Source organism: Antennarius striatus, chromosome 9, assembly GCF_040054535.1.
Source record: "Antennarius striatus isolate MH-2024 chromosome 9, ASM4005453v1, whole genome shotgun sequence".
Classification (NCBI taxonomy): domain Eukaryota; kingdom Metazoa; phylum Chordata; class Actinopteri; order Lophiiformes; family Antennariidae; genus Antennarius; species Antennarius striatus.
The window spans coordinates 12,019,853-12,032,754 of record NC_090784.1 but is presented as its reverse complement, the minus strand read 5'-3'; positions in this window follow the sequence as shown (position 1 = coordinate 12,032,754).

Here is a 12,902-nt window from a genome sequence, read left to right as displayed (position 1 = left end):
AACTATTTGAAATAATGCCTTTTCATTCTTCCTCTCAGCTACAAATGAGCAGGAAGTGACAAAGATCGTGCAGAAGTGTAAAAGTAAGTCCTCCACCGACTGTCATGACATTAGCATGTCATTGGTTAAAAAAAGTTATACTAAATATTGTCAAACCTTTAACTTATATCTATAACTTGTCATTCCAGACTGGCTGTTTTCCAAGCAAAATGAAAATTGCTTAAGTAATTCCACTCTTCAAAAATGAAAACAAACATGCATTTAATAATTACAGACCAATCTCACTTTTGCCTCAGTTTTCAAAAATTTTGGAGAAACTCTTCAACTCTCGACTTGAAAAGTTTCTTGAGAAACATCACATAATTAATGAAGGTCAGTATGGTTTTCGAACCAGAAGAACTACATCAATGGCAATAACGGAAGCTATTGAAGAAATAACGAATGCACTGGAGCAGAAAAAGTATGCAGTTGGTCTCTTCATTGATCTGAAAAAAGCATTTGATTTGATTTGATTAACCACGTAATATTACTAAATAAAATGGAAAGATATGGATTTAGGGGATTGGCTGGGGACTGGTTAAAAAGTTATTTAGCAGAGTGGGTACAGTTTGTAAAAATGGGTCAACATTCATCAGATGTACTTGGCATTGCTTGTGGTGTCCCCCAGGGGTCAGTGTTAGGGCCCAAACTGTTTAATCTGTACATAAATGAAATATTTAACACAACCAAAGTCCTGACACTCATACTATTTGCAGATGACACAAATATATTTTACAGTAGTGATGATTATTTTGAGCTTGTAAACACAGTAAACAGGGAACTAAACACAATAAAAGAATGGGTGGATTAAAATAAATTATCTTTGAATATAAATAAAACCAAGGTAATGATGTTTGGAAATCGCAACATAATGTCTGAACAAAAAATAAGTATTGATGGCACTCAAATTGAAATTGTAAGTGAAAATAATTTTTTAGGAGTTATAATTGATAGTAAATTGTCATGGAAACCCCATGTCAGACACATAAAAACAAAAATCTCCAAAACCCTCTCAATTGTAAATAAAGCAAAACAGTACCTTGATGGACCTTGGTCCTCCCATACTTTACATATTGTTTTGAAGTTTGGGGAAATACCAGAACACAATTAATCCTCTGATCATACTACAGAAAAGAGCAGTGCGGATCATTCACAAGGTTGGTTTTCTTGAACATACTCATAACCTGTTTACGCAGTCAAAGTTGCTAAAATTTCATGATCTTGTACAATATAATACATCAATAGTTTTATATAAAGCATTCAACAAATTATTACCACCAAACCTCCAACTATTTTTTACAACTCCAGTCAGGGCTCATAACTTGAGAGGTTTTGGATATTTTTCATTGCAGAGAGCTCAAACCACACGTAAAAGTTTTTGTGTGTCTGTGTGCGGAGTGAAACTATGGAACAATCTGAACTCACAACACAAGAAATTCAAAAGTACTAATCAATTCAAACTGTTATATAAACATCGTCTCTGGTCAAAATATAGAGATGAGGGTCGTTAACTCAAACTGCTGTTCTGTTTGTTAACATGTGGTCAGTGTTTCTTGATCATCGTTGGTATTTGTTAATTACTGTTGTTGGCATTTGTCCATTACCGTTGTTGGTATATTGTACATTACCATTGTTGGTATTTGGTGCCTTCCTTGCATTGTGTGGAATTGCAATTGCAATGTGAAAATTTCATTGTTGCCCATGGTGACGCAATCATGATACAATTATTGTGTGGTTATCCTTGAATTTTCGAAGTAGCATTGAAGCCCAGTGTGTTGACTTCTGAATCAGGAACTGGGGTGGGATTACATAAGTTTTCTTCTTCCCACTCCCTTTCAGGCAAAATTATGTTGAGTTATGATCTTTATTTATTATTTGCTTATTTAAATATTTTGTTTGCTGTTGTTTTTGTTTTGTTTTTCCTTGCCTTGCCTGAAATAAATGAATAACTAACTAACTAACAAACAATATCCATATGATTTTTTTTTCATCAAAATACAATATTCTGATGAATTCTCAGTCATATAGTGTATCAAAGTTTTGTAATGTGTACATTTACATTAATTCAGTAACTAACAAGGCACACGGGAAGCAAGGAGATGATAAATGTGGTTTATGTTAAAACCCTTGTGGCTGAATTCAATATTTCTTTTACAAGAACAGGGACTGTCTGCTTTAATGAGGACAAGCACTGTCTGACAAGTGCAGTATAACAATTTGACTCTAATTTTACCCATTAATATGCATAAGTAGACATAGACACAATGTATTATGTAGAATATATGAAAAACTACATGTTATTTTTTTCAGATTATAATGGATACACTAGAAAAAATTTTTGTGGCTGTGTCTTGGGGGGAAAGAGCAGAATGATAACAATTCAATCCCAGGTTGCCCCACACCCGCATGTCAAAGAGTTCTTGAGCTCCTGCTCCCACATTTGCTCACCTAAAAAAGGCAAGCCACTACTCCACAGGGATGGCTCAAATGAAGTGGAAGAATTTCCTGTAGCCAAGTATCTAATATAAATAAATAAATGATGCTGTACATACAGTATGTTCTCCGTCTTCTAGCCTTCTTTTATTTAATGAAACTCACATTATTGTGATTTTTTTTCAAAGCATTTCCTCCACAGCGTGGGGAAGATTATTTGCTTTAAAGAAATATTTTCAAAAAGGTATCTTTTTTTTTTGCCATCGTCTGATGAAAATGTTTCCTTTGGACAAACAGAAATGACACAAAAACAAATGCAGGAGGAGGAATTTTATTCATTATTTAGATTCTGCATGTTCAAAAACAGTGGTTAGACTGCTTATTCAACTTAAGACTGAGTCAAATTATGTTCTATCTAATAAGAAGCATCACACTCCGTAGACAACCCCCCTTCCTCTTTCTCTCTTTGTGTCTCATATCTCTTCAAGTCGTGGTACCTCTCTTTCTGCTGCGATTCCTTGGCTCACTTCTTATCAGACATGTTCAGCTGTCGATGGAGCATCCACAGAGGCTTTTAGCGGACTGGGCAATTTGGCGCTGGTAGAAGTTTTGAATTTTCCCTGCTTTCCAGTAATCTAAATACCATTCTGCTCCAGTAATTCCTCCTCCACATTTCTTCCTTCTTTGCACAGGTGACCTGTACACACAAAAGAGTCACTGACATTCTGCACAACTATGGATTTTCTCTCTTTCTACATCAGGATGCGGAATGATTTGATCTGTCAGAGGTGGGGTTTGGTATATATGTATAATGTGGATGACGTAGTTTGAGTAAAGGGAAGGTAGATGCTCCAACGTTTTTGAAGTAAATCAAGTCATTAATTGCAGGCGATCAAACAGCGAATAACATTACGTGTACTGTGACTTAATATATTTCTATTGTTCTCCAAAGAGCTCTATAGGCACAGCAGAGTTATTGAAGTTTTTAATATTTTATTGATCATTAAAATATTCACATACATTTCACATATTCATTCAAGACTCCTTTATAAAAAAATTACATTTGTGCATGAAGCATTGCAGCTATTAGAAAATTAAATAATGTCATAAATGTCATCGATGTACTCTAGTTTTGGAATATGACAGAGTATCTAAAATTACATAACATAACACAACATAAATAACAAAACATAAAACATGAAAACATCATTAGCAACAACAGCTCATGAGCTCACCTTTCCTCACCTTCCAATCTAATCCCTCCCACATTCTTCCACCTGCAGAGAGAAGATGCAGATTTTTGCTATTTTCTCTCCTCTTTACCATCCAGGAGCAGGTGTTGTGCCATTATGTCAGTCTTGGGTGGATCAAAATAACTTTCGCTGGGCTTTTTAATTGCGGGAGTTAATGCCTTCCTTTGACTGTTACCAAATTGTCTCATTAAAATAGAAATTACAAACATAACTCTGTGGACTGTGAACCAAGTGTATCATTGCTTATTTGTTTGATTGTTCATCTTCTTGAAGATGAGACTATTGTAATCGTCTTGCCTTCAGTTTTTTTTCCACAGTAGGGGTTGTGGGTGCTTCTGGAGCACACTTACACCTATGGACAATTTTGGATTGATCAATTTGTCCAAGATACATGCTTTTAAAGGTGGAAGGAAGTCAGAGAACCCAGGAAGAACACATACAGACACAGGGAGAACATGGAAACTCAGCACAAACAGGACTTGAACCCGGAACCTTCTCACTTTGAGGCCATAATACTACCCACTGTGCTAACATGCCAGCCAGATTGATAATATCACTTTTTAAATTCTAGAATTTTTCAGTGCTGACAGGTATGCATCGATAGAATGGTGAAAACCAAAAAATGTTGGAGGCATCTAAAACAACTGGGAAAGAGGACTCTGAAATCACTTCATACTGGCACACTTTGTAATGACAACTATAAAGCTCTCATGAAGGCACTAAAGTGTTTGAAAGGACACTATAAAGTAACTCGAACCGGCACTATAAAGCAACCTGATGGAGCTCCACTTAGGAGGGTTACGGGCAATGCTGGTCATTAACAAATAACCCATCACAAGTGCTACTCTGTCAAGTTGCCTGTATAACAGGTGAATAGTATTTTGGACATTTGTGTAGTGTCATTCATACAATGTGAATAGGCCTATAAAGTGAAAAACATACCTTGAATAGTTTCTACACTTAATACTGTTTATCTGCATCAAAAAGAAAGTGGTAGTTTTTTATTTTTTTAATTTTAACAGATTTTCTTTTGCTCTATTGTAAGATATTATTTCATGTGAATATATAGACCATAGAGGCAGGCAGGATTTTTCACTTTGTTTGTTTTGTTATAGTTTTGATGGGTAATAAATTAGCATTGCTTTACAGTACTGAAACTTTTTGCTGTACCGGCATTCAAACCCCGGAATGATAACATTCAACACCTTTTAAAGAATTTCTATAAAATTGGTGTGACAAAACAATTAATTAGTTTAGCAAAAAGATGCATTTTAATCAGTAATAGTTGATTTTTGTTGCTATTTTTTGGGTTTAGTTTTAACTGCAAGAACATACTGACAGACTGCAAAAGCTGTTGTCTGTAAACCAAATCATCATTGCTCTACCATAAACCATCTTCCACATTGATTCCAAGAATTTGTCAGTACATCCAACCTGTCTCACAGCTATAGGCCACATGTAACCAGGCATGACTACACAACATCCAGCTCTTCCACCAGTGAGATTTTGTGACACCATCCACCCCGACAGCTGAGGCAACAGTTGGTTTGAATGTTTGTGCAACCAGAGAATCTCAGCTCAAACTGTCTGAAACAAACTCTGAGAAGTTCACCTGCATACTTGTCATCCTCACCGGAGTCCTAAAACTGCATTCACATCATAACTGACCTCAGTGAATAAATCTTCATGTCTGATGGCCTCTGGCATGTTGAAAGGGAAGTTTTGCAGATGGCAGACAGCTGGTATGGCGTCATGTGGGTGAGAAGTTTGCTGGTGCCAATGCTTTGAACAGAGTGGCTCATGGTGGGGTTAAGGGATAGGCAGACGTGGTTACATAGGGCCTGTGGTTGATCTATGGCTAAACATTGAAGATGGCTGATGATGAGAAAAGAATATTCAGTTCAATCACCAGCTCTGGTTGACAGTCAGCCAGACAGTCAGTCACAGTCAGCATGTAGGTTTTACACCTCTTAAAATTAGGTTATTCCCTTCTACTCATGAAAAATTAAAAATTAAAAAAACCCCAAAAGGATTGTTTCTAATGTACAGCTTCCATTGTGTGAGTTGTCAGTGTATGCAGCAGAAATTTGAGAAATAACCTTCTCATTCAAAATAAGTAGATTCATGTTGAACAACATCTTGAGTTTCCCCAATATTCTTGTCACTGTTCAACTAATTCATTTTAAGGTGTTTATGAACAATGCTGACACACGCTGTCTTTTGAATGATGAAGCTGGATAGTTTAAGTGAAAGAGTGAATGTAGCCGCAAGAGGGCACAAGCCAGTGTCTTATTGTGCCGGTCCCAAGCCCGGATAAATAGAGGGTTGCGTCAGGAAGGGCATCCGGCGTAAAACTTTTGCCAAATCAAACATGCGAATCAAACCTATGACGTCCATACCGGATCGGTCGAGGCCCGGGTAAACAACGACCGCCATCGGCGCTGTTGACCTACAGGGCGCCGGTGGAAATTGGATTACTGTTGGTCGAAGAAGGAGAGGAGGAAAGTGCGTTCGCACAAAGAAAGAGACGAGGAGCGCCAAGAGTATAGGACTAAGAGTAGGGACGTTGAATGTTGGAACTATGACAGGAAAAGGTAGCGAGTTGGTTGACATGATGCAGAGGAGGAAGGTAGACATACTGTGTGTCCAGGAGACCAGGTGGAAAGGTAGCAAGGCTAGAAGTTTAAGAGCAGGGTTCAAGTTGTTCTATCATGGTGTAGATGGGAAGAGAAATGTTAGGAATGTCCTGGAGGTAAAATGAGTGTCGGCTAGAGTGATGAGTCTGAAGCTAGAAATAGAAGGTGTGATGTTCAACATTGTTAGTGGGTATGCTCCACAGGTAGGATGTGAGCTGGAGGAGAAGGAAAAATTCTGGTTGGACTTTGATGAGAGAGAGTTGTCATTGGTGCAGACTTCAATCGACATGTTGGTGTAGGTAACAGAGGTGATGAGGAAGTGATGGGCAGGTTTGGTATCCAGCAGAGGAACGCAGAAGGACAGGTGGTAGTTGACTTTGCAAAAAGGATGGAAATGGCTGTAGTGAATACTTTCTTCCAGAAGAGGCAGGAACATAGGCTGACCTAAGAGTGGTGATAGGAGCACACAGGTAGACTACATCCTGTGTAGACAGTGTAACCTGAAGGAGATCAGTGACTGCAAAGTAGTGGTAGGTGAGAGTGTAGCCAAACAGCATAGGATGGTGGTGTATAGGATGACTCTGGTGGTGAGGAAGATGAAGAGGGCAAAGTCAGAGCAGAAGACGAAATGGTGGAAGCTAAAAAAGGAAGAGTGTTGCATGACTTTTAGGAAGGAGTTAAGACAGACTCTGGGTGGCAAGGAGGTGCTTCCAGTTGACTGGACAACTACAGTTAATGTGATCAGGGAGCAAGGTAGGAGAGTACTTGGTGTGTCATCGGGAAGGAAAGTAGATAAGGAGACTTGGTGGTGGAATGAGGAGGTACAGGAGTGTATACAGAGAAAGAGGTTAGTAAAGAGGAAGTGGGACACTGAGAGGACTGAGGAGAGTAGACAGGAGTACAGGGAGATGCAGCGTAAGGTGAAGGTAGAGGTAGCAAAGGCCAAACAAGGGGCTTGTGATGACTTGTATGCTAGGTTGGACAGTAAGGAGGGAGAGACTGATCTATACCGGTTGGCAAGACAGAGAGATAGAGATGGGAAGGACGTGCAGCAGGTTAAGGTGATTAAGGTTAGGGACGGAAGTCTATTGACAGGTGCCAGTAGTGTGATGGGAAGATGGAAAGAGTACTTTGAAGAGTTGATGAACGTGGAAAATGAGAGAGAACAAAGACTAGAAGAGGTGACTGTTGTGGACCAGCATGTAGCAAAGATTAGTCAGGATGAAGTGAAGGCACTGAAGAGGATGAAGAGTGGAAAGGCAGTCGGTCCTAATGATATACCTGTAGAGGATTGGAAGTGTCTAGGAGAGGTGGCAGTAGAGATTCTGACTGGGTTGTTCAACAGGATCTTAGATAGTGAGAAGATGCCTGAGGAATGGAGGAGAAGTGTGCTGGTGCCAATTTTTAAGAACAAGGGAGATGTGCTGAGTTGTGGCAACTACAGAGGAATAAAGCTGATGAGCCATACAATGAAGTTATGGGAAAGAGTATTGGAAGCTAGACTAAGGGCAGAAATGAACATTTGTGAGCAGCAGTATGGTTTCATGCCAAAAAAGAGTAATGCAGATGCAGTATTTGCTTTGAGGATGTTGATAGAGTAGTACAGAGAAGGCCAAACGGAGCTGCATTGTGTTTTTGTAGATCTGGAGAAAGCTTATGACAGGGTGCCCAGAGAGGAACTGTGGTATTGTATGAAGAAGTCTGGAGTGGCAGAGAAGTATGTTAGAGCGGTGCAGGACATGTATGAGGACTGTAAGACAGTGGTGAGGTATGCTGTGGGTGTGACAGAGGAGTTCAAGGTGGAGGTGGGACTGCATCAGGGATCAGCTCTGAGCCCCTTCTTGTTTGCTATGGTGATGGACAGGCTGACAGATGAGGTTAGACAGGAATCTCCGTGGACTATGATGTTTGTAGATGACATTGTGATCTGCAGTGAGAGCATGGAAGAGGTGGAGGAGAAGCTAGAGAGGTGGAGGTTTGTCCTGGAAAGGAGAGGAATGAAGGTTAGCCGCAGTAAGACAGAGTGCATGTGTGTGAATGAGAGGGACTCAAGTGGAAGAGTGAGGTTACAGGGAGAAGAGATCAAGAAGGTGGAGGATTTTAAGTACTTAGGGTCAACAGTCCAGAGCAAATGAGAGTCTGGAATCGAGGTGAAGTAGCGTGTACAGGCAGGATGGAACGGGTTGAGAAAAGTGTCAGGTGTGACGTGTGATAGAAGAGTTTCAGCTAAAATGAAAGGAAAGGTGTACAAAACTGTGGTGAGACCAGCAATGTTGTTTGGTCTAGAGACAGTGTCACTGAGGAAAAGACAGGAGGCAGAGCTGGAGGTAGCAGAGATGAAGATACTGAGGTTCTCTTTGGCAGTGACCAGGATGGATAGGATCAGGAATGAGTACATCAGAGGGACAGCACATGTTAGAGGTTTTGGAGATAAAGTCAGAGAGGCCAGACTGAGATAGTTTGGACATGTCCAGAGGAGAGATAGTGAATATATTGGTAGAAGGATGCTGAGTTTTGATGTGAGAGAAGAGGATGCAAAGGACAGGGCTAGATGGAGGCATTGATTTGCTGTGGCAACCCCTGAAGGGAAAAGCCGAAAGGAAAAGAAGTTTAAGTAAAAGAGTGAATTTATATATCTTCAGGAGAGTTGATTGGGCTATTGAGTCCTTGTGTTCAACCTCTGGCTGATCTTGACTGTACTGTACAGTATATACAGTATATTCCAGTCTGTTTTGATGACATTTTAAAAATCAAGTAAGGAAATGAGCAATGTTTATATGGTCATGGAGAATCAGAAAAAACTTTGGGAAGTTGCTCAATAATCTGGATAATAATAATTGTTGGAGCATTGTTCCAAGAGGATGGCAGGGGCTTTGTGCATCTCTCTGCCTCAGTGCGCAGTGGACCCAGAGGGATGAACCCATTAACTGAGATCTGTTTATACTGCCTTACCTCAATCTCAGAGCATACCTCCTGACGAATGCCAACCATGTTTAACACACACCTACCTTATCTTGTCAACACACACTCAGACAGCACCAACACTGAAATCAAACACACACAGACCTTGTCATTTGCTTGGGAAAATTGGAAAGCAGACATTTAAACCACACTTGGGACACAGCCACATGAATCAGAATAGTTTGTGTGAACTGTGAGACTATTTCATCCCAGAATAAGGAAATTGCAAATTATATCAGTAATGGCTGTACTCTGTAGAGCTCAAGACAAGTCAAAACGTTGGTGTAACACTACTGATAAAAAACAAACAAACAAGCAAACTCTTCACTCTTCCTTCTCCCTGACAACCTAGACCTAGCGTTTGGAATCAAAAATGTGATTTCCTAAAAGAGTGGATCCAAGTCCATTTGACTTTCAGATGCACTGTAAATCCTAACACAAATACAGTATTTGACTCTGAATCTGGATTATGTTATTTTTCTACCCCTTGGAATATAGTGACCCAGTAAGTACTTCCAACTCCATCCCTGTCACAGATCCAGATTATGATCCCGATCTGCGCATAGGGGTGGAACCGTTCTCACCTGGGCCAGGGTTGGAGGATTGGTTAACAGGGAATAAGGCAGCTGTGAGTTAAGCAAATTCGCTATGGCAAAACCAGAGTCTGTGCCTTGCCTTGGGGACCAGAATACAACAGTTGATGATCTCCTCACTGTGGTACAAAATGTATTCTGCACACTCACAGGTCCTTGCATATCTTCTTTCTGAGGTCTGAATTGAGGTACACTTGCTAAAAACAATTGCAATTTTACTCAAGTTTTAGTGTCACCCTAGGTATTCACTATCTGAGGGTTTTCTAGGTTTTCATGAGTTTGGTAAAATATTTTTAAAAATCCCCAACTTACAATGTTGATTAAAATCTAACACAAATGTCCAGAATCTGGACTTGACTCTGTTCTCAGATATGCTTCAGAATTCAATCAAACTCTTCTTTGACTCGAAGTCATGCCCATGCAAACAAAGGCCAAAGATCTGCAACTATCAGCTTCAGAGTGGAGGTAGTTGAGGTTGGCTTCCATAATGAATCTAATTTAATTTGCATGCTAATTTAATGATGTATTTACATAATATGTAAATTAATGTAATGCTGCATTTATAATATAGATCATCGTGTATATTTTAAGAGACTTCCTAGTGGCTGAATTGTGATAGTAAAATATAGCTGAATTAACTTTGAACCCATTAGGTAAGATCACATGAAATGATATACAGCTTTTAATATGATGACCAAGTAGAATATACTGTACATAGTGTTGATCTCATCATGTCACACTTTGCTTCAATCATAATTGACAGATTTTTATCGGTTTGTTGAAAGTCACACATTTCCTCATCAAAGGTTATGCATTGGTGATAGATTGGGTTATCATGTAATTCTCTATATATGATCCATGGACTGAATAGAAGAGGCACCAAAGTATGGCATCATGCAGAGCATTAAAATGTGGGTAAAACAAAACCTATTGAAATTTTGAATAAGCACATCCATCCATTTTCCTTCCGCTTATCCGGGGTTCGGTCGCGGAGGCAGCAGCTTAAGCAGGGAAGCCCAGACTTACCTCTCCCTTGCCACTTCGTCCAGCTCCTCCGGGAGAATCCCAAGGCGTTCCCAGGCCAACCGGGAGACATATTCTATCCAGCGTGTCCTGGGTCGTCCCCTTCTTCACCACGACAGACCGATGCAGAGTCTGCATCACTGCAGACGCTGCACAGATCCGCCTGTCGATCTCCTGCTCCATCGTACCCTCACTCGTGAACGAGACCCTGAGATACTTGAACTCCTCCACTTGGGGCAGGATCTCATCCCCAACCCGGAGAGGGCACTCTGGGTTGGGGATGATCATGGCTTCATCAAGCCGTGATCATCAAGATCACGGCTTGATGAAGCCATCAGTACCACGTCATCTGCAAAAAGCAGAGACGCAATACTGAGGCCGCCAAACCAGACACCCTCAACGCCTTGGCTGTGCCTAGAAATTCTGTCCATAAAAGTTATGAACAGAATTGGCGACAAAGGGCAGCCTTGGCGGAGTACAACCCTCACTGGAAACAAATCCGATTTACTGCCGGCAATGTGGACCAAACTCGGTCGTACAGGGACCGAACAGCCTTTATCAAGGGGTTCGATACCCCATATTCCCGATGCACCCCCCCCACAGAAACCCCCGAGGAACACGGTTGAATGCCTTCTCCAAGTCCACAAAACACATGTAGATTGGTTGGGCGAACTCCCATGCCCCCTCAAGGACCCTGCGGAGGGTGTAGAGCTGGCCCACTGTTCCACAGCCAGGACGAAAGCCACACTGCTCCTCCTGAATCTGAGATTCGACTTCCCGACGGACCCTCCTCTCCAGAACCCAGATAGGAGAGCCCGCCTCAGAGAACCCAGACTCTGCTTCCTCATGGGAAGGCATGTCGGTGGAATTGAGGAGGTCTTCGAAGTATTCTCCCCACCGAGTCACAACGTCCCGAGTTGAGGTCAGCAGTGCCCTATCTCCACTATACACAGTGTTGATGCTGCATGACTTCCCCCTCCTGAGACGTCTGATGGTGGACCACAATTCCCTCAAAGCCATGTGGCATTCGTCCTCCAAGGCCTCACCGAACTCCTCTCAACCACCAAAGCTGCATTCCACTTGGCCAGCCGGTACCCATCAGCTGCCTCAGGAGTCCCACAGGCCAAAAAGGCCCGATAGGACTCCTTCTTCAGCTTGTTGGCATCCCTTACAACCGATGTCCACCAACGGGTTCTGGGGTTGCTGCCACAACAGGCACCAACCACGTTACAGCCACAGCTGCGGTCGGCCGCCTCGACAATGGAGGCGCGGAACATGGTCCACTCAGACACAATGTCGTGGGGGCCATAAGTATACCCACACCTGCTCGGCGTCTCTCACCATGGGCAACTCCAGAGTGGAAGAGAGTCCAACCTCTCTCGAGAGGACTGGTACCAGAGCCCAAGCTGTGTGTGGAGGTGAGCCTGACTATATCTAGTCGGAACTTCTCCACGTCACACACCAGCTTGGGGCTCCTTCCCTGCCAGAGAGGTGACATTCCACGTCCCAAGAGCCAGCTTCTGTAGCCGGGGGTCAGATCGCCAAGGTCCCCGCCTTCGGCCACCGCCCAGCTCAGTGCACCCGACCCCTATGGCCCCTCCCACAGGTGGTGAGCCCATGGGAAGGGGGACCCACGTTATCCTTTCGGGCTGCACCCGACCGGGCCCCATGGGTGCAGGCCTGACCACCAGGCACTTGCCTTCAAGCCCCACCTCCAGGCCTGGCTCCAGAGGGGGGCCCTGGTGACCCGCGTCCAGGCAAGGGAAAACGTGGTCCATTGTTTTTGTTCATCATTAGGGGGTCTATGAGCCGTCCTTTGTCCGGTCCCTCACCTAGGACCTGCTTGCCATGGGTGACCCTACCAGGGGCAGAAAGGCCCAGACAACTTAGCTCCTAGGATCATGGGACACACAAACACCTCCACCATGATAAGGTGACGACTCAAAGAGGGGTGAATAAGCACA